Genomic DNA, 27,361 nt, shown 5'->3' on the forward strand with positions numbered 1-27,361 from the left:
ACTCGTTCTCTTCTATCGTTACCATACGGGCACACTCTGCTTTAGTCTGAAAAGAGAATAGAGCCCTATTTTCTTCGGTCTAATTAACGTTTTCTCTGATAAATCGTAGACCGGTTGCTCGATGAGCAGGGGTTAATTTGGGGCCAGTAGCTGGCATTTTTGTCTCAAAGTTAGCTGCATTAAGTCTTCTTTTGACTGCCCAATCACTCCTCGTGTTTCTCTGAGGTCTTGTAAAACTTGACCACCAGTGAGGGACCGATTTCTCAGCAATGTATTGACAATGGATCTCTCTTGGATGTACACCTTTTTCTTCAAGAACCGCATCTTCAATGAAAGTTACTAGTCTCTTAATATCGACGGTAAACTCTGGAAACAACAGACTTCGTCATATTCAGCGCACTGTCCACTTCTCGCTGACTATAGCCTTATCGCAATAGAGTAACCGCTTGAGCAGCTTTATCACGTGAGTCCATTTTCAAGTAGAATTCTTGTTTGTTGTCAACGGCAATGTGTTTCGATTAATGTTAGATGGCTAACTGCTAGTGTCAAGTCAGGTAGATAATCTTTTATAAAGGTCAGTTACCACTAATTAACACTATTGTAAACAAGCATAAAATGGGGTGGTTACCGTGCATATTGTTGGACTGTGAGAGCAATTACCATTACAAAATTTTAATTTGAAGCTAATACTATTAGTTTTAAGATTTTACTGAGAAAAAAATATAATTTCGGGCTCAGTTTTTTTGCCAGTGACTTAACCAGCGATTTCAGGAGTGTCGTCTGAGTCGATTTTTTTGCCCAAGAGTGTATATTCTGGAACTAAAAATAAATCTATAGAACTCAAATTGATATAAATATACATGTAGAAACATTGTAGTTCTTTGAAGTAACTAATTACAAATAGTTTTATCTGAATATTTATTTTTCCACAATCAGTACAAAATAACCAAATCATTACACTTAAAAATTAAATGGAAATTAGAAATTCTTTCCATTTTGTACGTTAGTTCTATTCTCAGAATTCACAAGCTAGAATATAAGAAGGATATCCTGGTGGATCCAATTTTGGACTAGGGTAAGGCAAAGGCCGAAAGGAACTACCCTTTCTTAGCATTAGTAACAGAAAGACAAACTCCTCAGACAGAAATACTGCAGTTAAGCAAATGGAAGGCAAAGACTCTCTTAGGCCTAATCACATGGCACGTGGAGGTATGCAATCATAGATAGAACACGGACAGGGATGTTGACTTGGACTGCATTTTCTGTTGAATAGAGAAGGAAACTACTAAATTATCTGCTAAAACACAAAAAGGAAATCCTCGGATTCAATCTGGAGAAAGAGCCTTGTTTTGAATCCAACAATGCAACAGAATAATCCACAATTTTGGACTAGGATAAGGTTTATTTGCACCGACAAGAATTACCCACTCTTAATTTTGAGAAATAGAAAATGAAACTACGATCTAAAGAGTATAACCTTGCTTTAGGGCAAGGAACGCCCAAAGAACTGAAAAGGAGGGTTCTCCTATTCTTACAATCAGTAATAATATTGAAGAAATAAATGAAAGGAAAGTGAGTTGGAGTGATTGATGGGAAAAATGAAATAATCTAGAATTGTTAAAAATGTGTATATCTGTCCATTTTTGATGAACTTATTTCTTTTACAAAGTTCAACATTAACAAGAATTATCCTTACGCCTCTGGGTTACTATGGCAGTTTCTTATAGTTGTTTACCCATTCGTTTCTTTTGTGTCAGACAAACCACACGTCAGTGCATTAAGTAAACATTTTTAAATATTATTTTTATAATTAATTATAAGTAATAGGTGGTCATAAGAAGTGATCCAAGCATTAAACAAAAGTAAGGGTGGTTTTGAGGCTATCATAGCAGTACCCAAGTTTACTATAAGAGACTGGGATTGGTAGCTGCAAGCTCTACCAAATGCAGCTCGGAAGATTAGAAATAATAGGTATGAGAGAACGATCTATTCGGATGCTTCTTTATCTGGATGGGGTGCTGTTTGTAATGGTTAAAATGCCAATGGATTGTGGGACCAGCATGAAAGGAGTCTTCATATAAATCATTCAGCTGATCTAAGAGAACTTATTCATGGTGGACAACACTACAACGTTAGCCTACATCAATAAAATGGGAGGCGTTCGGTTTTCTGGTCTTCATAAGTTAGCATGAGATCTGTGGAATTGGTGCGAGGTCCTTCGGTTATGGGTCCACGCTACTTATATTCCTTCAGAAGGAAATGTCGAAGCTGATCGTTCTTCACGAATTGATCATTCGGATGCTGAGTGGGAATTAGCGGATTACGCTTTTAAAGTAATTACGGTCAATTTTCAGGAAATTAGAAATTGATTTATTTTCTTCACGAATCAACACCAAGTGCACAGTCTATTACTCATGGAAAAGAGATCCAGGGGCATTTGCTTTCGATGCATTCACAATCAGTTGGTCTGATTGGATGTTTTACGCCTTTTCTCCTTTCTCTATAATAACCCGAGTAAATCGTTAGTGGTGTGGGTTCTGTTTGAAGCAGACCCCTATATTTTGGTTTCTCCTTGTAGATCTCGCAAACATTCTCTAGGGACGAAACTTATTATCCTGGTTGCCGCCAAGTTATCAGCCAAGCATTATTCATAAAAGGTATACCTAGAGAAACAATTGATATTTCAATCTCTTCTCTGACAGATTCAACATTGAAAAGTTATAATGGGACTCTAAAGCTCTGGTGGCGATGAAATGAACAGAATGATGAGGATCCGTATATTGTGTTAGTGACAAAGATTTTGAAGTTTCTTTCGGAAAGATTTGGTGATGGTGCTGGATATAGTATGCTAAACTCTGCGAAAGCGGTACTGTCATTAATATTAACGGAGGATGTCACAAATAATCAACTGATTCATCAAAGAATCTTCAAAGATAAGGCCCAGCTTACCCAAATACGAGTCCACGCGGGATGTGGATCCAGTTTTAGATAAGTTGGCAACGTGGTTTCTATTAGAGGAGTTAACTTGAGAAAAATAAACGAAAAAATTAGTGTTGTTATTATCCCATCGCTCTCAAATGTGTTCGTCAATTAAAATTTCTAATATCATTGCCTCAGAAAAAAAACTTCTCGGCTAGGGGTTCTACAACAAATATTGAAGATCCCTATTTTCCGTGATAAACTTGAGTGTGTATTGCACAAACTTTAAGCCAATACCTAGTGATGACAGAAAACCTACGAGGCAAGATTGACTCATGATTTTTTTTCATTTAACAAGCCGTATAAGGTAGTTAAAAGTGAAACAAACGACGTTGGATAAGAGATTCAATGCTCATACTACATCGACATCGAAAGCATGTGCAAGAGGTGTGAGCATTGTGGGAATTAAAAAGTGGCCGATTGGTCTCCAAACTCAAGAGTTTTCGCCGATTTTTCAGACAATAATTAGATTTGCTTAATACCCTTGGTGATTAATGTCCTTAATATGCGACCGTGAAAAATTGGACTGCAAGCTTCAAAAGAGGTAAATTTTCCATTGAAGATGATGACCGATCGGGATTGCCAGTTTCTGTGTCAGTCCCTGAAAATATCGATGCTGTTCATGACATGATTTTATCAGGCCGTCGAATTGGACTAAAACGGATATCTGAAGCACTGAATATTTTATACAAATTTTGACCAAAAGCGTGCAAGGGTAGAAGCATCGCGTTCGATCTGTGCTCGATTTGAAAACGACGATGTAGACTTCTTAAACCGACTTGTTACTATGGATTAGAATGGGTACATTTCTACGATCTAGAAACAAAGCAACAATCGATGGAATGGTGACACTCTGGTTCTCCAAGACTTAAGAAATTTCGTGTCCAAAAATCTGCTGGAAACGTTCTTGCTTCAGTTTTTATGGGATTGCCATAGAGTAATAATGATTGATTTTTGGGATAAGGGTAGAACAATAACTGGAGATTACTATTCGACATTAGTGACCACTCTTCGGGAAAAAATTAAAGAGAAAAGACGCGGAAAGCGTCACACCTCCATTAATCACGAGATTTGGCTCCATCCGACATCTCTTACCTCAACTGAAAAAAAGTTTAAAAGGTCGTAAATTCTCTTTCTACGAGGGGGTAATAAAAGCTGTGGAGGTCTGGTTTGCAGAGCAAGAAGAAACGTTTTTTTTTTTGAAAGGTCTAGAGACGTTGCAGGTTCGCTGTATCCAAGTTAAGAGGAGAATATGGTGAGTAATAAAATATTTTGACATTGAAATTTTGTTTGGTTCTATAGTAGACTAAGAATTTTTCAATATATCCTCGTTATTTTGAGTTGAATGGTTATTATTTGCAACAAAAATTTGTTTTCCTTTGTATTATCATATACAGAGAATTCTTGCCCTAAACAACTACCTTCGTAATCTCGAAGTGCGAGACACGAAGGATAATTGGAAGATTTTACGAGCCGGCCGAAGGCCGGCGAAGTTTTATTTAAATTATCCGATTGTCTCGCACGAGAGATTCCAATCCTCATATACCCTTTTCAGATAAAACAAAAAATGAATTAGCTTTTGACGAATCAGTAAACAACTATAAGAGAGTGCCATAATAACATAGAGGCGCTTGTGTTTAATTTTTAAACTCTGAGCTTGTAGTTATTGACATAAAAGTAGTGATACTACCTTCGTAATCTCTCGTGCGAGACACTCGGATAATTTAGATGAAACTTCGCCAGCCTTCGGCCGGCTCGTAAGATCTTCTCATAGATTTGGAAAATAATGTGCGACCATAAATGTTTTTCATTTATGATTTACAGCGACGCTTACAATAAAAATTGTACGTATTATATTTTCAATAATTGTTATTGTAGGTGTAATTGCAGTAGGTGACTTATAAACGTATAAATATGGTAGATACATAAATAAATAATAATAGCAGTGATTCGTTACTAAACCCGGTAACAATATATTGATACTTTAGTACAAAGTACGCATTATCTTTCTATTAGTCATCTAATCACTAGATTTTATCCCTACACACTTTTTAAATAGAAATCCTTTGGGTAGTCAAGGATATACTTGAAAATTATTTGATTCGCCCATCTAGAATTGTGAGACAAGTGAAAGGAAATATTTAAACGCAGACCAATTATGATATTTGTTTGTTGAAAAACATATTGACATAATTTGAAGAATTTACACCTATCAAATTGATCATTTAAAAAGCTATTAGTATTTTTAATGGTTCTCGCAATAAGTTTTTCATTTGGATTGAACACAACTTTCACAAACGGTCAATACAGAATACATTAAGGCTAGATACATGCGGATCAATTCAAAAGTAATTCATTTCTGACGCAAATCACTAACCAGAGTAACAAACTTTGTATTTGAATATAGAACTACAGAAGAAGATCTTGAAGTTCTATAGGTTATAGTATTAGAGAAAAACGTGCCTTAGTAGATGATTCCACAGGCCTGCACTTCTCCAAAGAAACGAGTCTCGATAAATTGACGTGCTGGGTGCCTGCAGGCGAACTCGGAGTCCATAAGCCACGTCAGCCTGTCAAATACTTCTACCAAAAACTGCTTTAGGTGGGATCTTGTTGGACAATTGGTAGTATCGGTAAAACAGACTCAGCGATCTGTCTTTTATGATTCAAGCTGTCCAAGTTAAACTTGAAAAAAAGTTTCGAAAGTTAAAAATTGTTGAAAAATTATAATAAACATTGAATAATAAAAAAAATATTTATGTAATAATAAAGAGTATGTGAGTAAACAAGCCTTCAGAATAAAGCGAAAAAATGCTTACTCTGATTTAAAGCAAATGAACGCGGATGTAACATAAGGTAGTGAACAATATTAGAATTTCTGGTATCGTTGGTGATATTCATACTGAACAATTGTTGATAATACCGCCAAATCAACACTAAGAACTACACTGTATGATGCAGATTATGACAACCAAATTATCTCCTTCAGATAAGTACTGAAAGTGAAGTATAAAATCTGAAGACGATAACTTGGTTATCAAATTGCGCATTAGACAGCATAAGGGTCCGTTATCACGAAGTGTTTTAGCAGCGAAACTCCCGAGCAGCACAGCTCGCTTCTTTCAGCGCCGCCGTGTAGCGAGCATAACTACCAGTCGCTTAGCAGTGAGTCCAAGTGGCGTTCCACTCACTTTGCTGGCGCTCCATGGTGAAACAACCCGTTAATATCGGAATAGAGTGGTAGTTTGCCACTTGCAGTGCGTGGATATGGATGTTGATGACCTTTTGCTATTTATGCTTAAGAGAAAAACGAAGAAAGCGCAAATTATGGGTTCACACTCTCGAGCAGACAAATGTCTTGTACAATGATCTTCAGGGCGATAAAGACAAATTTTACATGCATTTCCGCATGAAGAGAAACATGTTTGACGAACTTGTACTAAAAGTTGGAAGTGTCGAGGTCAAGCATTGCATTTTGCGATTTTATCGCATCTGGACTCTCATATTACCGGTGATTCCTCAAATTCCAATATGAGAATCTCAGTGTCAATTTTGGACACTTCTCTCTCAGCGGTATACGCTATTAAGCGGCGCTGCTGTGCCGATGTGAAGCGTTATTAAAACGCCTCGTGAGAAGGAATGCTTAGTTGTGAGTTGGGAATGGAAGTGTCGACTAATGGCATTTGATGTAGACGCAATTCTTCTGTAGAAGCGTCATTTCTATCATTAAATGGCATATTTTTATTAAATGTTCTTAATTTTCAATATATTTTTATAAATATATTCTTTTTCTCTATAGATATAGTTTTTGACGTTTCGACCCAATTCAATTAAATTGTTTACATTACATTCATCGACCCTCCAGGCGCCAATTGATTAATGCTTCAAGGTATTAGTTGATAGAAAGTTAATTTGATGTACATCATAATGAATATTTTGTTCATAAGTAAATATTTTTTCAATACGAAAAATAGTCAATTAAATAATACCGGGTGTAGAAGAGTCAACTTAGTATCTAGTTACTTCGAGTCAAAAAAATGGGCCTAGAAAACACTTGGAGGGTCCAGTACTAGGCCTAACTGTAAGGAACATCGTCTACGACAGTCATGTCAAAGGACCGCGATTTCAATGTGTCACAGAAAAAAGAATCATGTTTTTTAGAGCTTTTAGACTTCATTCGATTCCTCTACGGATGTTTTAAATACTCGTACTCTCAAGTCTATGGATTTAGTAATTTCAAGGGAAGCGCGTGCTTAGCGAGAGATAAAAACAGTATCGCCATCTCTTAGCAGCAAGCGGAAATATCCTATTATTTTTGTCGACAACGATAGAATCTTCCACGCGCTTCGAGTCTAGAGTAGAACTTTCCTTAACCATATAAAATGAGTTCCATAATTGTTACAATTTTGGCATAATGTCACAAAAATGTTAAGTTAATATATAGTGCAGAGTTTTTCAGTCTAAATGGAAAATTGTTGATACAGCTCAACTTGTTGTTTTTATACTAGGCATTAATAGTAACATTGAAATAACTGAAGAACTATTAAAGTGAGTTCCATTGACACTAAATGATATTTATTCTGCAATTGAGTATTTGGTAGCAGAATATGAACTCGACTGGAATATACTTAGCAGCAAAACAACGGATGGCGCCCCTACCATTGCTGGCAAACATTCAGAGGTTGCAACTAAATTAAAACAGAAAACATCGGGGAATTTTGTGGGATTTCATTGTATAATTCATCAGGAATCATTGGCATCCAAACATTTGAAAATGGACCATGTCATGCAACCTATAATGAAAATCATAAATGTAAAGGACTAAATAACCGACAGATTTGGACGAAAAGTTTTATTTTATCGAAGTTCGTTGGTTCAGTCGAGGAGTAGTTTTAGAAAAGTTTTTTGCATTACGTGACTCTATTCAAGCTCTCATGTTCATTCATTCATGTTCATTGTACCTTTTTGGTTGATAGGAATAAACACTTGACTGATCTGAATATAAAGTTACAGGTTAAAAATTTGATTCTTAATCAAATATATTCATATATTCAAGCATTTGAAACAAAGTTGAAGCTGTGGGAAAATCAAGTAAAAAATCAAACTTTGGACCATTTCCCTTATTTAAAATCATTTGGCACGGTGAACTAACAAAAAACTGGATGAATAACTTCAAAATTTGATTACGGAATTCAACAATCGTTTTGAAGACTTTGACAAAATGAATGAAATGGAATTCCCAATTTTCAACAATCCATTCAATTTTGAAGCTTCACAGGCACCAATTCATTTGCAAATAGAGTTGATAGATCTTCAATCGAACGGTATTTTGAAAGAAAAATTTAATGAGATTAATGCTCTTACACAATATTTCCAGAATTTTGGGTAATTACCCGGAATTAACAAAGCATGCAGCACGCATTCTCTGCATGTTTGGTAGCACCTATTAATGTGAGCAGATGTTTTCCGTCATGAAAATAAATAATTATATAATTTAATAATTTAGTTAATTTTTTTTATTTTCAATCTGGCCCAACTATGAATTCAATATTTAATATATAGCCCTCTGCAAAATTGAGTTTGGCACTTCTGGTCTACTATAGCCATTGCATTCTATAACGATTTGCCACTAATATGTACGGCAAAAAAGCGAATGAGCTTGTAGTGAACGTCAACGAAAATTTGCAACGGATCAATATAAGGATAATGTAGAATGAACTCAAAAATTAGGCAACGGTGATAAGAGGAAGCCAAAATAGTCAATATTAGTTTCCCGTTGGAGAGAATTACCATAGTTCCCACTAAATGCCCAATTGAAGTTCCAAAAACATATTATAACAAACAATGTAGAGGATGTCGAAACTAATAAAAATTCTCTTGAACGTGGGAGGACTATAAAACGTCAAAAAAGCTTCCATTTGCAGCGCCCTCTACAACATGATTTCGTATGGGGCATCCGAAAGCTTCCGGAGAGGTGGCAAAAGTTTGATGGACACTATCGAGAAAAACTGCAAAAAATTTCAACTCTGTAATTTAATAATAATTTTTTTTATAACAATATTGATAATTAACATGTATATCGTTGATGCTAAATTAATTGATCAAAGATTAATGTTCTCGATAAATAAAATGGTGTTAAAACACAGTGCAATCAATGTCGTTAAAAAAATTCTTCTTAATCTGCACCAATATGATTATCACTCGTTTAACTTTCCGTATGAACAAATTACTTTAAACATATTGAATCTCCCCGTATATTCGTATATTAATCCATTTTCTATCTGTTTGCCTTGTCACGACTTTATTGTCGTGACAGCTTTTCAATGATAACGATGACGCCCTAATAGAAACAGGGCCACAGAGAAAATTCTCACTCCGAGAAGGGACATGTCAATGGAAGCGTCTTAGCTAGTTTGTGAAGCTAATAATTAGATTCACTCGGAAAGTCTTAACATCAACTATTCACTCAAGGCACAAAGCTGCTTTCGCTTCATCCAACAATAGAAACAAATAAATCAATACTCTATACGTTTATAAAACAAATTTTCAAAAAAAAAAGTCGACGTATACGTACCGGGTGGGCAACTAAAAACAGATTATAATACAGTTTCGGGGAAAAAAATTATGACTACGTGGAAAGTATTTCTAGCACCGTCATTAGAGGACGTATTTGAAAATATAAGATTAAAAAAGTAAAAATTGTTAAAATTTATCAAGTGGCACTCTATATACGATAATTGAATTCCTAAACAAATTCTGAGCATTTTTCATGGCTGTATTATTGCTAGTAGCTATTAAATTTGATACACGACGTACCTGAAATACTGAACGTGGACAGATCAGGCAACGTTTTATAGTAATAGAGTAAATTACCATAATATGCACTACTGGCCCTAAACGAATCCCCGTTAGAAGCAGGAGATCCAACATCAAGGTCGTTAGTCTGTAAATGTGTGCTAGGGGATTCTAGGGGGACGAGTAATTGGGCCATTTTTTTTTTTTCAATGAGACAGTTAATGGAGAAAGCTATTTAGATTTTTTAAGAAACGAATTGCCACTTCTTTTAGAAGGTATACACTCACTCATTCTTTGTGACATATTCTTAGAACATAATGGTTGCCCGGTGTCAAACTCAATTTTGCAGAGGGCCATATATTAAATATTGAATTCGTAGGTGGGCCAGATTGAAAATAAAAAAAAAATTAACTGAATTATTATAACATTTTATTTATTAAATTCTATAAGTATATAAAAAACGGTTGTTCACAAGGCAAGCATATAGAAAATGTATTAATATATGAATATACGAGGAGGTTCAATATATTTAAAGTAATTTGTTCATACGGAAGGTATGACGAATGATAATCATATTGGTGCAGATTAAGAAGAATTTTTTTTTAACGACATTGATTGCACTGTGTTTTAACACCATTTTATTTATCATAAAGAACACTGATCTTTGATCGATTAGTTCGCATCAAGAAAATACATGTCAATTATGAATATTATTATAAAAAAAATTATTATTAAATTACAGAGTTGAAATTTATTGCAGTTTTTCTCGATAGTGTCCATCAAAATTTTGCTACCTCTCCGGAAGCTTTCGGATGCCCCATACGAAATCATGTTGTAGAGGGCGCTGCAAATGGAAGCTTTTTTGACGTTTTATAGTCCTCCCACGTTCAGGAGAATTTTTATTAGTTTCGACATCCTCTACATTGTTTGTTATAATATGTTTTTGGAACTTCAGTTGGGCTTTTAATGGGAACTATGGTAATTCTTTCCAACGTGAAACTAATATTGACTATTTTGGATTTCTTTTATCAGCGTTGCCTAATTTTTGAGTTCATTCTACTTTATCCTTATATTGATCCGTTGCAAGTTTTCGTTGACGTTCACTACAAGCTCATTCGCTTTTTTGCCGTACATATTAGTGGCAAATCGTTGGCGAATGCAATGGCTATAGAATGTATTGACGGTTCCATGTTAAAGACATCGTCGTAGACCAGAAGTGTCAAACTCAATTTTGCAGAAGGCTATATATTAAATATTGAATTCATAGTTGGGCCAGATTGAAAATAAAAAAAATATTAACTGAATTATTGAATTATATAATTATTTATTTTCATGACGGAAAACATCTGCTCACATTAATAGGTGCTACCAAACATGCGGAGAATGTGTGCCGCATGCTTTGTTAATTCCGAGTAATTACCCAAATTCTCGAAATATTGTGTAAAAAACGTAAGAGCGCTAATCTTATTAAATTTTCCTTCTATCAACTCTATCAACTCCATTTGCAAATGGATTAGTGCCTGTGAAGTTTCAAATTTGAATAGATTGTTAAAAATTGGGAATTCCATTTCATTCATTTTGTCAAAGTCTTCAAAACGATTTGTTGAATTCAAATTTTGAAGTTGAGAATATTCATCCAGTTTTTTGTTGGTTCACTGTGCCAAATGATTTTAAATAAGGTAAATGGTCCAAGGTTTGATTTTTTACCTAATATTCTCAACTTTGTTTTTAAGGCTTGATTATACATGAATATATTTTAGTGACAATCAAATTTTTACCCTGAAGCTTTATATTCAGCCCAATCAAGTGTTTATTCATATCTACCAAATTCACCAGTCATTGTAATAATCAAATGGTTTGCTTTTTTGTAATCATGAAAGCTTGAATAGGGTTCCGTAATGCAAAAAATATATCTAAAACTACTCCTCCACTGAGCCAACGAACTTCGGTGAAATAATGGACATCAGAAAAATTTTCGTCCAAATCTTATAAAAATTTCCTGAACTGTCGGTGATTTAGTCCTCTGCTCCTTATAAAATTTACAATTTCAATTATGTATGACATGGTTCATTTTTTAATGCTTGGTGCCAATGATTCCTGATGAATTATACAATGACATCCCACAAAATTCCCTGATGTTTTCTGTTTTAATTTAGTTACAAAGCCCGAATGTTTGCCAACCATGGCAGAAACCCCATCTGTAGTTTTGCTGCTAAGTATATTCCAGTCTAGTTCATATTCTGCTACCAAATACTCAATTGCAGAATAAACTTCATTTGTTGTCAATGGAACGCTTTTTAATAGCCATTTCAGATATTTCAAAGTTAATGTTAATGCCTCGTATAAAAACAGCAAGTTGAGCTGTACCAACAGTATCAGTGCTCTCTTCAACAGCCAGTGAAAAGTTTGTAAATTCTTTAATTTTCTCCTTCAGTTGAAGAACCAAATTTTGAGATAAATCGTTTATTCTTGAAGCAACAGTATTTCTTGACAGCGAATTTTTTTGAATTATTGACTTTTGAGATGGAAATGAAGCATCGGCAACTTTCAACATGCAGTCTTCAATAAAATTACCACCATTGAAAGATTTTGATCTTTTCGCGATTTCTAATGCAATAATATATTTACGCAATATTATATTTAGTAAACATTGATTGAAGTTTAGATTTTAAAGATGACAATGTGTCGATTCTTATTTTTCCAGTGTAATAATCCAATTTTTACTTATGATTCGTACTATAATGTCTCTTCGAATTAAACAAACAGTAACTGTTCGATTACAAATCAAACACAGTGGTTTACCTTTCTATTCTATGAAAAAATATGGACTTTCCCATTTAGACTGAAAAACTCTGCCCTGACTATCAACATTTTTGTGACATTATGCCAAAATCGTAACAATTATGTAACTCGACCCAACAATTATGGATATCGCACGCGCACGACACAAAGAAATGCACAATACCTTCACAATGACTTCTTCGCAGTACAATTAATATCCATCTCCAACCGAATCGCTTCGATTACTCGACTCAACTGACTCACGTCGCACTAGCGCTCTCGTTTTATATGGTTAAGGAATTTTCTAGTCTAGACTCGAAGCGCGTGGAAGATTCTATCGTTTTCGACAAAAATAAAAGGATATTTCCGCTTGCTACTAAGAGATGGCGATACTGTCTTTCGCTCTTGCTTGTCTAGGATAGCGCTACCCTTGAAATTACTTATAAACATCCGTAGACTTGAGAGTACTAGTATTTAAAACATCCGTAGAGGAATCGCATGAAGTCTAAGAGCTCTAAAAAACATGATATTTCTTTCTGGGACACATTGCGATCGCGGGCATTAATGATATGGACATGACTGAAATATATCCTCATAGATGGATAAGACATGGAAGTATATTTATTCGACTACCTAGATCTACAAACCTATATTTTTATTTGTGGGGACGAATAAAAAATACACCAATAGATCCACGACAAGAGATGATGAAGAATACAACAGACAATACCAAGTATTTCATTGGCAGAAATTAGAAAATCAGGACAATATTTTGAACACCTAGAGCGCCCCAAATTACGTACTTGGTTATCTAAGTTGTTAATTGTTAAATTTGTTTCATGGTTTATTTAATGATTTGTTCTCATTGTTAGAAATATTAGCTTCACATTTAGATAACGCCACCTGCAGGCAATAATAAGATTATTATGAGAACAGTTTAAATTACTACAGGTAGGTCAATGTAAAAACTTTCCATCCAGAATAAGTTTTTAATTTCCATTTGAACGAACCAGTCTAATAAACGTTAGCAGAAAAATTTTCGCCCTTAACACATTTCTTAAGATATCTCGGGACAAAAAAAAAGATATCGGCATGCAGTTTTCGATATTTAAGTATTAATTCGGTTCACTTCTTACAGACCTACTACCTATGCTTCCATTTAAATTTGTGAGGAGAAATCAAAATATCTAAAAGATATGAAACAACGCCCTCTAGCATCCACGTTACTAATTGAATTGCTTCGAATTTATATATGTTGTATTGTTGGACAAAAGCTTTTACAAACAACAAACATCAAGTTTATAAAAATCAATTGAGTACAAGCGGACTTGCAGGAATTTTTTCATAACAACGTTCCGTAGGGATAATTGGGTTTTGAAAATTTTGCTTCTTTAATTTTATATTTTCAAATATTCCCACTAGTGATCGACCTAAAATTGTGGAAATAATTTCGTGTTTCTAGGGACCACTTTTGTCATAATTTTTTTCCCTGAATTTCTAATTCGATTCATTTCTGAGATATGGCCGACAGCCGTTTTTATTGTTAACCATCCGGTACATGTTGATCTGCATCTGGATTTTGTGGATATGGGACTGCGCGCTTACGTAGTTATTTCAATAGCTTTATCCTTCTAACTCACATGCAAGAGATACAAGAAGAAATTGTCGCCTTTGACAAGTGTACAAAGTTCAAATTAAACTGATCGCTCAGTAAGGCAAAATCGAGACCAAAAAGTCAGTCACAAATATACACTAATAACAGCGTGTTGAAAATGGAAACTGCACTGGAAATTAGTTATTCATAACAAATATATAAAATATGCAAGAAGAGGATAAGCAAATATTATAATCAATTAACATAAAAATCTTGAGCATCGGAATGTGAATATGTACAGGGACTATCTCACTAGTTATCAAATTATTTAAGTAAATACGAAATTATGATAAGGATTCAACATATTAGAATTAAGTACACCAAGAAAAAGTGAAGTTCATTTGATGATATTAATGAAGGATAAAAACGGCACGATATTAGTAAAATAGAAGTCATCAATACGATAAGAAAAGTAAAGAAAAAACAGCAGAATCAAATTCTGAGAAAAATATGATTTGATTAAAAGATATTAAAGCAATGAGACACCTTCTGTAAAAAATAAAGTTAATTCATTCACGCCAAATTATTAAATATTTTATAATTTTTTTTATCATGGTAAAGTCATCAAGAGTGAGAAAATATGCGAAATTTCAAGCCAATAAGTTCGTTTTTTTTACGTTTCGTCGAAATACGAAGATGGTTCCGGGAGTACCTGGCTTGACCTAGAGATGGGGGTAATTGATAAAAAAATACCACTGTATTAGAAAGTACACAATCTATACAGCATATGTTCAAAGTTTGAAGACGCCACGTTGTTCAATATTTGTTGGCAGTCATCAATAGTGAACGTTTTCAGCGAATTTCTAAACATGGTAAAAATTGGACATCATGAAAGCTGAACTAGATTTTATTCTGTGAGAGAGAGCTCTTCCAACAGTAAAATATTGGGTAGCCAAGTTTAAAAGAGGCCGTAGAACCTCCAAAGACCAGCATCGCTGTGCTCGACCAAATAAGTTCTCCAAAAAATCCACAAGCGGTACTAGATAATCGTCGATTGAAAGTGCGCGAGCTAGCAGACATGGTAGGTATCTCAAAAAGTGCGGTACATCGCATATTAACTGAAAATTTGGACTTGAGAAAGCTGTGCGCAAGATGGGTGCCGCGTTTGCTCACAATGGAACAAAAATAGAGTCACGAAGATGTTTCCATCAAGTGTTTGGCATTGTTTCCCAGAAATAAAGCCGTTTCATGGATGAAACGTGGATCCATTACTTCACAACCGAAACAAAAGAACAATCAACACAATGGACTGATAGGGGAGAACCGACCACAAACAATGCAAAGACCGTTCGATCTGCAGGCAAGGTCATGACGTCTGTTTTTTGGGATGCGCATGGGATAATTTTTATTGACCATCTTGGAAAAAGAAAAACTATCAACGGTGAGTATTGTGCGAAGTTGTTGCAACATTTGAACTAAGAAATCAAGCAAAAAGGGCGGCATTTGTTAAGAAGAAAGTGCTGTTTGTGCTGTTTCATCAAGACAATGCACCAGATCATCCATATGTTATTGCAATGGTCAAAATGAAGGAATTTAAGTTTGAATTACTACCTCATGCACCATATTCACCAGATTTAACCCCCTCGGATTATTTTCTGTTCCCAGCCTTGAAAAAAATGGCTCAATGTACAAATATTTTCCAACAATGGAAAGATCATTTTGGCTATTTTAAGTAGTTTGATGATTCTTATTATACTACATCACTCAATAAGTCGTATGACTGACACACATATGGTTCTGCCTATGTGTAACATTTTATGACATTTCTGAGCAATGGATGAAACATGGATTCATCACTTCACTCCAAAATCAAAACGATCATCATCTGAGTAGACTGCAGCCTGTGAATTACGTCCGAGGCGTACAAAGGCAAAGCAGTCAGTTGGAAAAGTTATGACTTCAGTATTTTGGGATGCGCGTGAAATTTTGTTCATTGACTATCTCCAAAAGGGAGAGACAATCAATAGCGGATACTAAATAGAGTTGTTGAATCGTTTGAATGCAGAAATCAATGACTGATATGTCGAAGAAAAAACATCGATAGCAACTATGGTTAAATTGAACGAATTACACTTCGAATTGCTTCCTCATCCACCGTATAGTCCAGATCTGGCCCCCAGTGACTACTGGCTATTTGCTGATCTCAAAAAAAACTCACTGTAAGGAAATTTAGCTTATATGGAGAAGTAATTGCTGAAACTGAAGCCTATTTTTAGGCAAAGGACAAATCCTTCTACAGGCACGGCATCGAGAAGGTAGAGAAACGTTGGCATTATTGTATTGCTCTCGAAGGATGAATAAAATGGATTCTTGGCAAAAAATCAGTTTTTCTTAGTTAGTCACACGACTTATTGAGCGATATTATAAAAATGGTGTCGAAATTATTGAACATCGCTGTGAAAAGTGTATGGAGCCAAAAGGAGATTACGTTGAAAAAGAAATATATTTTTTCTCAAAAGTTTCTTGTCTTTTCTTCTTAAATTTAATATCAATAAACGATCGCCTGAATTAAGAGAAAATATTTCCAGTATCAAATAAAGTCTAAATTAATACGTAAAAGCGAAAATCACAGACCTATATTCAAACAAATTACGGACTCGCCTTCAAAGATCTACTGCAAAATTGAAAATCCCTTCAAACGATATGTTGAAGCAAATTAATATCGTTATTCAAACGACACTCAATACAAAGATTAGGCTCCGTCTCATCATCCAGTAAATTACAAGATATTCAAATAATAAGAACCAAATTAAATGAATTTAAGACGCCAAATTAGAATTTTATGATCATTGCAGTAGTATTGAGCGTACCGAATTAGAGGACAAGAGAGACTTATGACTCCAAAGAGAACGAATAGATGCCTAAGTATAGATATATAGTAGAAACGGTGGAGGTCTATCATCACGTGACTCAATCTACAATTTATCAAACACAAATTTTCTACATATCATCTTCTTCTATCAATTGAAATCAAACATAACAACCAGAGATGGTCAATTCTAAAAGAACACGTCTCACTTGAGGCTCTATCAGAAACGAGGTGGGATTGTAGGTTTTCAACTATTATAAATACTAACTATAGAAACAATGTTCTGGCATAACCACGTGACCAATTTAGCATCCTGGTTGACAAAAACTTGGATCCCTCTTTAAGACCGAAAAATATATACTCCGCAACAGCTTCTAATCCTCTACGAGTCCCAGATTCGGCCGTATTTGCACTACTTCTCGCACATTTGAAGTTCTGCTCACAAGCATGCTCGATTCAATACAGAGGCGAGCAATTCGACTTATAGGCGATTCAAAGTTGATCAGAAGCTTGGGGAGCCTAGAGCATAGAAGAAAGGTCGCTGACCTGACTCTGTTTTACCGATACTACCACGACAGATGCTCGGCCGAACGGTCCAAGAATTTCAGGATCAATATCTACAGGCATCTCCACACGGTAGGCACAACTCGAAGTTCTCGAGTCTAATGGCGTTTAAAATGGTCAAAACTACAATCATCCAATACAATAAGTAAGAGAGATCGAGAGAGAAAGGTTCATTGGGTTTTTTTGGGTGGGTTGAGGAAATTTTTCGTGTTATGGATGGGATTTATGGGTTTGGCTGATAAAGGAATCGCTCCTCTGTAGCGCTAAAGATTCAATACAGTAAGTAGAAAGCTACACTCTGAAAAATTATATTAAAATGCTTGATTTTCAAAAATTTTCTAATATTAATATTAATATTATATTAATATTACTTAGCAAAGGGACGCGCGGTGGCTAGTGGCGCCACTGCCTATAAAGCAATAAACCACTTTTTTTCGAATTTGTTTGTTTCTGTTTGACTTGTAAGAACTAAAAAGACAGCCCTCGTAATATTTGGAAGATTTCACGTTGCGCCTGGCAGATACGCTACTGTGCACGTAAATGTGAAACAGTAATTAGTTTTTAAATAAAAAGTAGAGGTAGGTGAAATGTTCATAATGTAAACATAATATATATGTCAATATTTACATTGAATATTATTTTAAATATGTTGACTTGTAATAATATTCGTTGATATCGTAAAATTGACTTCCAAAAATTTTGTTTTTATAAGTCAGGTGTTAGGTATTAGTATATATTTATTTTAGATATGATCTTGAAATTTATTCGAATATTGTATTTTTTTCTACACGAAATACTTTGCATTATTTATTACGATAATAAGAGGCGTATTGTATTTATATGCTAATGTATAAAATGTTAAATGTACGTTACGAGTATCAAATTTTACACAATGAAAAGTTAAAAATAAAAACAACAGGTGACAAACTATAAACTAACCTATATAGTTCACATGTATCCACTTGAAAAATAAACACAAATCACTTTTTCGAGTTTGTCACCGAACATTAAATACGGCAGCTCTAAGGGATGATATTAATATGTTTTAGACGTGAATTATCGCCGGTTTTTGCGATTTTCTTTCAACTTTTATCGCGATTATGAAAAAACATCACCTTTACGGAACGAGATGTGGTATAATACACCACATACATTCGTTACTTTAGAAACAAAACTAAACCTTTGCGATAACCGTGCCCGGGCTTCTAGGTCTGCTGCAAACGCTTGTCGCGAACGAATCGACAACGCACACTCGTACGCGAATACGTACGATCTCCGACGATTTTACGTTAGGAGATCCAATAGGATTCCAAATTCGATGCGATATTTAGCCTAATTAAATGAAAAAAAATTGAAAGATACTCAGGAGATCTTTAAAAAACTAATGTTATTTGTATATATGGAGTAAAAAAATTATATTAGATTTTGTACACAGTTATTTATTTATTCTATTATACGAGGTAATCACTAAGTATCAAATACGTTCAAAATAGAATCAAAAGTTGACATTTGCATTGATAAAAGGGCAGACCGACCAAGATATAGAATTATATTGTATTATATTGACACGTAGTGCGTTCTCAAATAATAAATATAGTGCGTTCACTAAAATCTTTAAGTACGCGTCAGTGACAAATCTCAACAAGCTTTACACAGAGTTACAACTTCTGCTTCGATCCATTTTATTATACAAAGGTCGCCACAAGTCAGACAAGGCTCAAAAAATCGACATAAGTACGGCAACGCTGTCGAAAAAGATTAAAACGAAGCATGTTCGTACTTTATAGTTGTGTCTGTGTAATGATAACACGTTTTAGTCGAGTTGATGCGTTTTCAGAATGAATAAACGATGCGTACGAACCAGTATTACGAAACTGTGTTTACCGAATTGTACTAGAACGAACAGAATCCTCACGTCTTTATTGAAGAAGAATTAAACCTGACTGGTGTGTGTGTGTGTGTGTGAGCAGGTATCCATGCGGGAGGTCTCGTTGGCCAAATTTACCTGGAAATGCTAGTAGATTGCATATGGGCATATAGACAACGATACGACATTCGTGATCATCATCCCTCATTTCATGCAGGATGAAGCTTCACCGCAATGTTTATTTTGGAGAGTGGATAGGTATACGAGGTACCGTTGATTGGTCATGTGACCTGATACCCTATGATTTCTTCCTGTGGGACCTTCTCAAGAGCCGCGGACCCTTCCCTACCTCCGTACTGCAATCGAAAAAGAATTTGAAACTATTCGCGGATAGCTTAAGATGCTTTTCCGTTGAAAAATGTTGTTGTAAATGCATTGATCAAGATGGGGATCAATTTAAACAGTTACAATCCCTTTTGTAATTTCTTCTGCTAAATTTATTTTGACGCTACATTTTTTCTCTTATTACAAATTTGTTGCTTGACTTATGCCGACCTCTGTAGTAAAACTCGAACTACCACTAAGTCAAGTTGTTTTGAAAAATGTGGCGAGTTTCGTGCTGTTTTAAATGGAGAATTTGCTTAAAAATAATCACAGTTTATTTTATTTATTTACGATTTTTCCATGTTAGGATAAGAGCTCACTACTTATAAGTTTTCATTCAGACACACCTTCGGCCTCAAATGTGCAAATAAATTGTTGTCGGCGAAGGAATTGCCTTTTCTAGAAATGGCGAAAACACTAACAAACACAGAAGGAGGATATCATAGAAATAATCTGGAGAATGAAGAGGATGAGAGAATTAAGACCATCGGAAGTGATGAGGAGGTGATGGTATCCTTTAAGAGATGTATTCTGGAGTTTATACAAAGTATGGACATTAAAATCAAAATGTAAAATTTTAGGATAAAAAGAAAAGGCAAATGAAAACAAAACTTTTAAAGTAATAACATTTTTCTCTATAATGATATTTCCATAGTAGCAGCAGTGGATGGGAAAGCATTTAATATTAGCAGTGCGTATCTTGTTGCAGGAAAAAAACATTAGCTTCCTACAAAAGTGCAGCCACGTCAATGACCTTTAATACGTCTTCTGCTAAATTTTTTTTCTTCCACATATTGTACCATAAATCTAATTCTGCAGGGACATCGCCCAACTCATAAAGTGCCATGAAAGATTCTGCATTATTTTTGAAATCTTTTGAAGCCATTCTGAGCATGCTCGAAGAATGAAGATAAATTAAAGCAAAAGCAGTTGTTTTTTCGTCAGAGAATTTGATTTAATCAAATTTTCATCCGATTCTGGTGTGAGACAATTGTGGTGTGCACCAATTCATAGATCGAAAACTATTTTGATTTATACTCAGCACTAAGTCAAAGAGTAGTGCGGGATACAAGACATTGTAAGATGGGGAAGACAACGTAAGAGGCAGTGGTACAACCATGTAAGACGGATGGACGAGAACAGACTTCTGAGAATAGTCCTAGAAAACAACCCGCCCGGCTCAAGGCCTCCTGGGAGACCACCTAAAAGGTGGAAAGATAGTTGGCAATCCACCTATCAGGAAAAGATACAGAGGCAGCTTCAGAATTAACAGATCGACAGATCTCCAAGGAGAAGAAGACTCAGCACTATGTCAGTTTTTCAAACAGCTTTGTTTTTTTTTCTGATGAAATATATTTTAAAGACGAAGGACATGCCAATAATATTATTTATCAGAGCTAATTAATACAAAACAAATATGTACATTCTAGATAAAATTTTTTGTTTATTAAATTATTCAATTTATTTTTTCTTTCAGGAGGGGGCAGTTGCCCCTCGCTGGCTACGTCCATGCTCCCGAATGAATATTTATAGAACACTAATGGGGAAAGAAAAAAAAAAGAAAGTTAAAGAAGAAATAGATAGCAGAGGTAAAGGTAGAAAATTTGGTATAGAAAATTAAGTTAACAAAATAAACAAAATCTTAAGCCATGGGATAACGCGGCCCTTTTGCCCCGATGTAAAAATATTTTTACATTGTACTTTAACCATATTTTCATTCCTCGATGATGATTAATACATAAGTGTTCGAAAGCTCGGAATGTATATTGAAAATTTTACACTTTGGTGTTTGATATCAAATATTAACAAAAAAAATCTATTTATGTGATAACTTACCTTCGTGATGATCGTATCCAAGAATACAATCACTAATAGCACTTTGTACACGCGCACTTTTTACTGATCGAGGGATATATTTATTTATCATCTGTGTCATCTGTCAATAATATTTTAATTTCAGAGTAACATACTCCAACAGCGCTGGTCGTTGACACAGAAACAGCAAAAATTGAAATTACATAGAACTTTTAGAAACTCCAAGATTTCAGTGGGGCAGTAAAGTTAAGTTGCAGACTAAACTGATTGTTTGCGGTAAGGACCACAAAGAATCGAACTTTCATTAATTCCACACAATCAAATCTTATAAGGTGAAAAATTACAGCATGTAACCATTCTATGAATGCTTTCATCTTGTTGACATTGACAAAAACAATGATGTTGTATCTACAGTTATTGTGGCACTCCTGATTATAATGAAGCAATCAATCATTCTATCACTGTCATATTATTATTATTATTATTCGATTTTATGTCAACAAATACAAGCCGTTCACATAATCAGCGTCTTTTCTAATCAATTTGCGACGAGGATAAAGCAAAACCGAGTAAACATATATTGATTACCCGACTACCATAATGAATAAGAAACAGTTTTCGAGTTCATGAGCTGTCTTAAAGGTATTATTGAAGTCCCACGAACCGTCCGCCAGCAATCCTGCGTGAGTTTCATGCTACTCGTATAGGAATCGCCAGAATTAAACAGCTGGCTCGGCGTTATGTTTTTGGAAAGGACTTGACCGTTATATTACACAAGTAGTAAAAAGCTGTGCTGACTGTGCTATGCAAAGAAAGAATCCTCCCAAAGTTGTCGTACATCCTTGAGATGTTCCTAGCGCTTATTGAGAACGAATGTATTTGAATTTTGCTGAGCTGTTTGAAGGTAGCTATTTTCTAATTTGTATTGATGCAGATTCCAAATGGCTGGAGGTGAGGATACTGAAGGATGTCCCGAGTTCTGGTTCTACTATGAAATTACTACAAGACATTTTCTCCATACTATGAATACCCCTATATTATTGTTTCGGATAATGCAACGGTATTTGTAAGTTCCGAGTTCCAATCCGACTGTAAATCTTACGAAATTTCACAAAAATGTATCGTATCCACCTACCAACGGGTTGGCAGGGCGAAGCATCCAAACGATCAAGCAAACTTTGGAGCTGATTTCTAAAGAAAAACTGTCAATGGCTGAGAAGATCAGGAAAGTTGTGTTCCATTATAGAGCCACCCCTATTGCGTTTGAAATTTCTACAGTCGAATCCTACCTAGGAAAAAAATTGCGGACCGCACTGGATGCTATACTCATCAGCTGCAATGTCTAAACGTTCCTTGTCAGTGAGAGAGATAGTCCAGGAGTGCCTTTACCTCTCTAATACAGAGACTTGGAAATTTGACGTTGTAGCTGAGTGCCTTGCTTCATTACAAGGTGAAAGTAGAAGCTGGACGTGAGCTGAAACAACTTTGTTCGTCCAGGGTGCCAATTTCTAGCGATTCAACTGAAACACAGACTGATGAAAGAAACGACAGTCGTCCACATCCAATTGTGTTTGGTATTCCTCAAGGTTATCCCCAAAACCCTACTGTTGAAAGTTATGGTTCAGTTCAATTGCTGTTCCAGCAGCAGACAGCAATCCAAGAAAAACCACCTCAAGAAGAGTAACTGCTGCCAAAGACGCAGGAACCACAAAATACTGGCCCCAAAAAAGCCCAAGCTACCTCAGAGATCATATCCAATAAATATTAATTGCTCAATCTTCATATTAGTGGAGGAGATCTGTATCTACAGTTATTTGCTATAACAATTGTCATATTTGTTATATCATGTTAATAGGTATCCCCAAAACGCTATAAACTTTTAAATTTACATATTTCCAAAGTAACAATTCATTTTATTTAGATACCCACTGTAATTATTTTTATTTGTTATTTATAGTAATATTATTGTAAAATGATAGAGGGGTGTTTGCGATTTATAATTTGCGACATTGCTTGATGAGATTGCAAATTTCGTGGTTCTAATTCCTCCGAATCCCTAGAATACGTCGCGTTGGTTCGTTCATTGCTCGCAGAAATTGATTTGCAGCTTTCATTTAATGTTTTATCTATATAACCTTCTGCCACTGCAGTCGACTTCCAGTTCTTAAGTCTCTTGAGGGTTATAATATCGATACCTGCATTCACCGGGATTGTCGCGGTTGCTCATTACTAGTTGTTGTTATTTCATCTGTCATATATTCCGTATCATGACACATGTGACAGATGACACAGAACACGAATTAGATTAGTTAGAGGTAGTGTGAAATGAGCTTTAGCGATATCTTATGTAACGAAAGTTGTCAAAAAAGTTTCCGACTTCAACCTGAAGATATCCTCCCTCATCAATATCGTCAGCTTTATATAGCTCTCACTGGAGCGAAGGACACTCGAAGTTTCAGCAGCTGTCGTAAAACGATTAAAGAGGAGCTAGACATTATCTACGATCATAAAATTTGGAACAGAAGAATTCAAACGTATCAGCTTTGCCTAACTATTTCAGAGATCAATTGGAATAAGGTTAAGAGCGCATTTGATATGAATTGAATGAAGAATTAAGCACGCATAAGATATCCGCGCGTTGGGTAACGAGTTTATTTATTTTGGACCAGAATCGCATTCCAATGAATATTTTTTATGCCTTATGAACACGGTTTGAGTGGAATTAGTAGATTCATAACTATAAGTGGAACAAGGTTGCACCATTATACTCATGAGACAATAAAAAGTGTAGAGAGTGGATTGCAAAGGGCGAACTTGCTCCGAAAATGGAAAGGTCGATTCAAGTAATCGGAATCGAGATAGTCATGGGATTGTGTTCATCAATTTTTTTTTTGAGAAAGAAAAAAAATTAACAGTAGGGTATTCTGTATCAATTCTTGATAACTCAAAGAAGAAATCGCAAAAACGACCGCATTAAAAGAAGGAGAAAGTGCTTTTCCATTAGGTCATGGGGTGTACTGTAATAAGATCTTCTGTCTTTTAGAATGCCACATTTCTTTGCAAATTTTTGATGCAGTATGCGTGTCCGTGTAGGTTTTCAGTTTTATTCCTATAACTCCAAAAGGCGGAATTTTCTTCTTTTAAAATGGAGACTTTTTCAAAGTTCGATAATAGCCATGGATAAAATTCATAAATTGCACGACCGCCCACTGTATTCACCAGATCTGGTCCTCAGCGGCTTTTTCTTGTTTCCTTACCTTAAAATTTCACTTGCAGAAAACATATTTTCATGAGATGAGGGTGTTGTAAGTTTCGTAAAGGCCCGTTTTGATGAAAAAGTCGGAAATTATTATATTGCACCTGTTGGAGTATAGCAACGATGCGCACACTAAATATAATTGTGCCTGTGCGAATTGAAAATGCCAGGTAGACGGGTAACCAAGAGAGCCAAATTTTATTGCTCTTCCCCTTCCGTCTGAAGAGCCCCGAAGGATGACCCACCACGGTCAGTCCGCCACCAGCCCACGCGACAGCCAGTCGCATTCAGCAGTTCACATCCAGTTATCAGTGTTTATACAAAAGTGTTTTTTTACAGTCCATTCATTTATAATTAAACGAAAGACTTTTTCAAGTGCATTTTATATACTGCGTTACGTGCATACTTTTATTCATGTATTATTGTGCTTCATTTATGTATTATTAATAAAGTCAATCTAATAATACTTATTGTTTATTAACATTTAACAACAGGTTCTGGGCCCAGCCCAATAATACAATAAAGTAAATAAATAAAAGTGCTCATAAAGTTAAGTAACGCAGTATAGGACAATTTAAAGTTAAACACTGAAGTGAACTAAAGTAAAGTGAATTTTTCGCACGATGGCAGAAAGCGTAAGGTATAATGTGCAAAAATTGAACAGTGACAATTACTCCACATGGAGTTTCAAAGTGAAGTTGCTATTGATAAAAGACGGTTTGTGGGACGTGGTTCGTCAAGATAAAGATGCGGCCACTACAGTTCCCCCCGCAGCCGGAGCCGACACCGCCGCGATCGCTGCTGCTGCCGCAGCTACTGCTACAGCCGTTACCGCTTGGCAGAAGAAGGATCAAGACGCTCAAGTCGTGATTGGCTTGACAGTTGAAGATAGCCAATTGCGATTCATCAAGGAGAAGAAAACGGCGCACGATCAATGGGAGGCATTGAAGTCACATCACCAAAAGAATACAACTTCAAATAAGGTACACCTTTTAAAGCGCGTTGTTCGCATGACTCTCGAAGAGAACGGAGACATGGAAGCTCACGTTGCAAAAATGTCAGAATATTTTGATAAGCTCGCTGCACTAGGCGTAGAAATGAAGGACGACGTAATTGCTTGTTTCTATTTATCGAGTTTGCCGGAGTCTTACGACACTCTCACTACGGCTTTGGAGAGTAGGCCCGAATCAGACCTCACCTCTGAATTCGTGAAGAGTCGATTAATCGACGAATTCATGAGGCGCAAAGAGGCTCAAGAAGTAAGGGAGATTTCAGGCAAAGAAACAGCGATGAAGGCCGAGCATAAAGCAAATAGCAGCGGCAATCAGACATCCAAAAGAAGTTGTTTCTTCTGCAAAAAGGAAGGGCACATCAAGGTAAACTGCAATAAATATAAGGCCTGGAAAGCGAAGCAGGAAAAGGGCAATAAAGTTTCCGAGGAGCGCGAACAGACAGGAACTGCTTACACGTGTCGCGAGATTTGTCTAGGCGCAAGGACAACAGAATGCAGCTGGATTGTGGACTCAGGCGCAACGAGCCACATGGTTCAGTCTCGAGAATTTTTCGACAAGATAGACCCCAGTAAAAAGGGATTTGTCTGCCTCGCAGACGAGACGAGAGCGGCAATCGAAGGCAAGGGGTCTGGGGCCATAAAGTGTTCGGCCGACGGCGAAAAATTTTCACAACTGCAAATAAACGACGTGCTGCTCGTTCCCGGTTTGGGGACAAATTTATTGTCGGTTCGGAAAATGACCAACGACGGCTACGAAATTATTTTTAAAAAGGATAGCAGCATCGTAAAAGATGGAAAGGTGAAAGCAGTCGCGCGCGCCCCCTCAAATTCAGATCTCTACGAGATAAAGACAGCGCAAAGGGCCTGTACGGCCAATCAAGTCGTAAAAGAAAAAATCAGTGAAGGACACACCGAAAGCTGCCAACATGTTTGGCACCGACGTCTCGGGCACCGAAATCCAGATGCTATAAAGGAGATGGCAGCGAAGGGTCTTGCTACCGGCATCCAGGTAGTCGATTGCGGTATGCGGGAAATCTGCGAGTGTTGTTTGAAGGGCAAGATGCCTCGCTTAGCATTTCCAAAACAGTAATTTAGCAAGACAAAGGCTCCACTCGATTTAATTCACACAGACGTCTGCTCAATGCCGGAGCTCACGGTCGGTCGTAAAAAGTATGTTTTAACCATCATCGCTGATTTTTCGAGATACACGCACTTGTATCTTTTAGAGCATAAGAATGAAGCTACGAAATTCATCAAGCAGTTTGTGCAGATGGGGAAAACTCAGTTCAACAAGACCGTCAAGATGATCAGATCAGATCGAGGCCGTGAATATGTAAATAATGATTTACGCGGATATCTGCAAAAGGAAGGGATTCGCATTCAGTACACCGCGCCCTATTCGCCGCCGCAAAACGGCGTCGCAGAAAGAAAAAACAGGTATTTGA

At 36.0% G+C, this 27,361-nt stretch overlaps 1 protein-coding gene across 3 annotated transcripts in view; it reads right to left on the reverse strand.

The window, feature by feature from the left end:
• Window positions 1-27,361, reverse strand: part of LOC130444827 (uncharacterized) — a 315,730-nt gene that overhangs the window by 225,942 nt on the left and 62,427 nt on the right. For 2 of the 3 annotated variants that reach the window (XM_056780094.1, XM_056780093.1), the window contains exon 1: window positions 18,522-18,782. The exons of the other annotated variant lie outside the window; for it this stretch is intronic. The gene's annotated coding sequence lies outside the window, so the exon portion shown is untranslated. Of the gene's footprint in view, window positions 1-18,521; window positions 18,783-27,361 lie in introns of those variants that run through there. 3 annotated transcript variants of the gene reach the window in all.

Source organism: Diorhabda sublineata, chromosome 6 (genome assembly GCF_026230105.1).
Source record: "Diorhabda sublineata isolate icDioSubl1.1 chromosome 6, icDioSubl1.1, whole genome shotgun sequence".
Taxonomy (NCBI): domain Eukaryota; kingdom Metazoa; phylum Arthropoda; class Insecta; order Coleoptera; family Chrysomelidae; genus Diorhabda; species Diorhabda sublineata.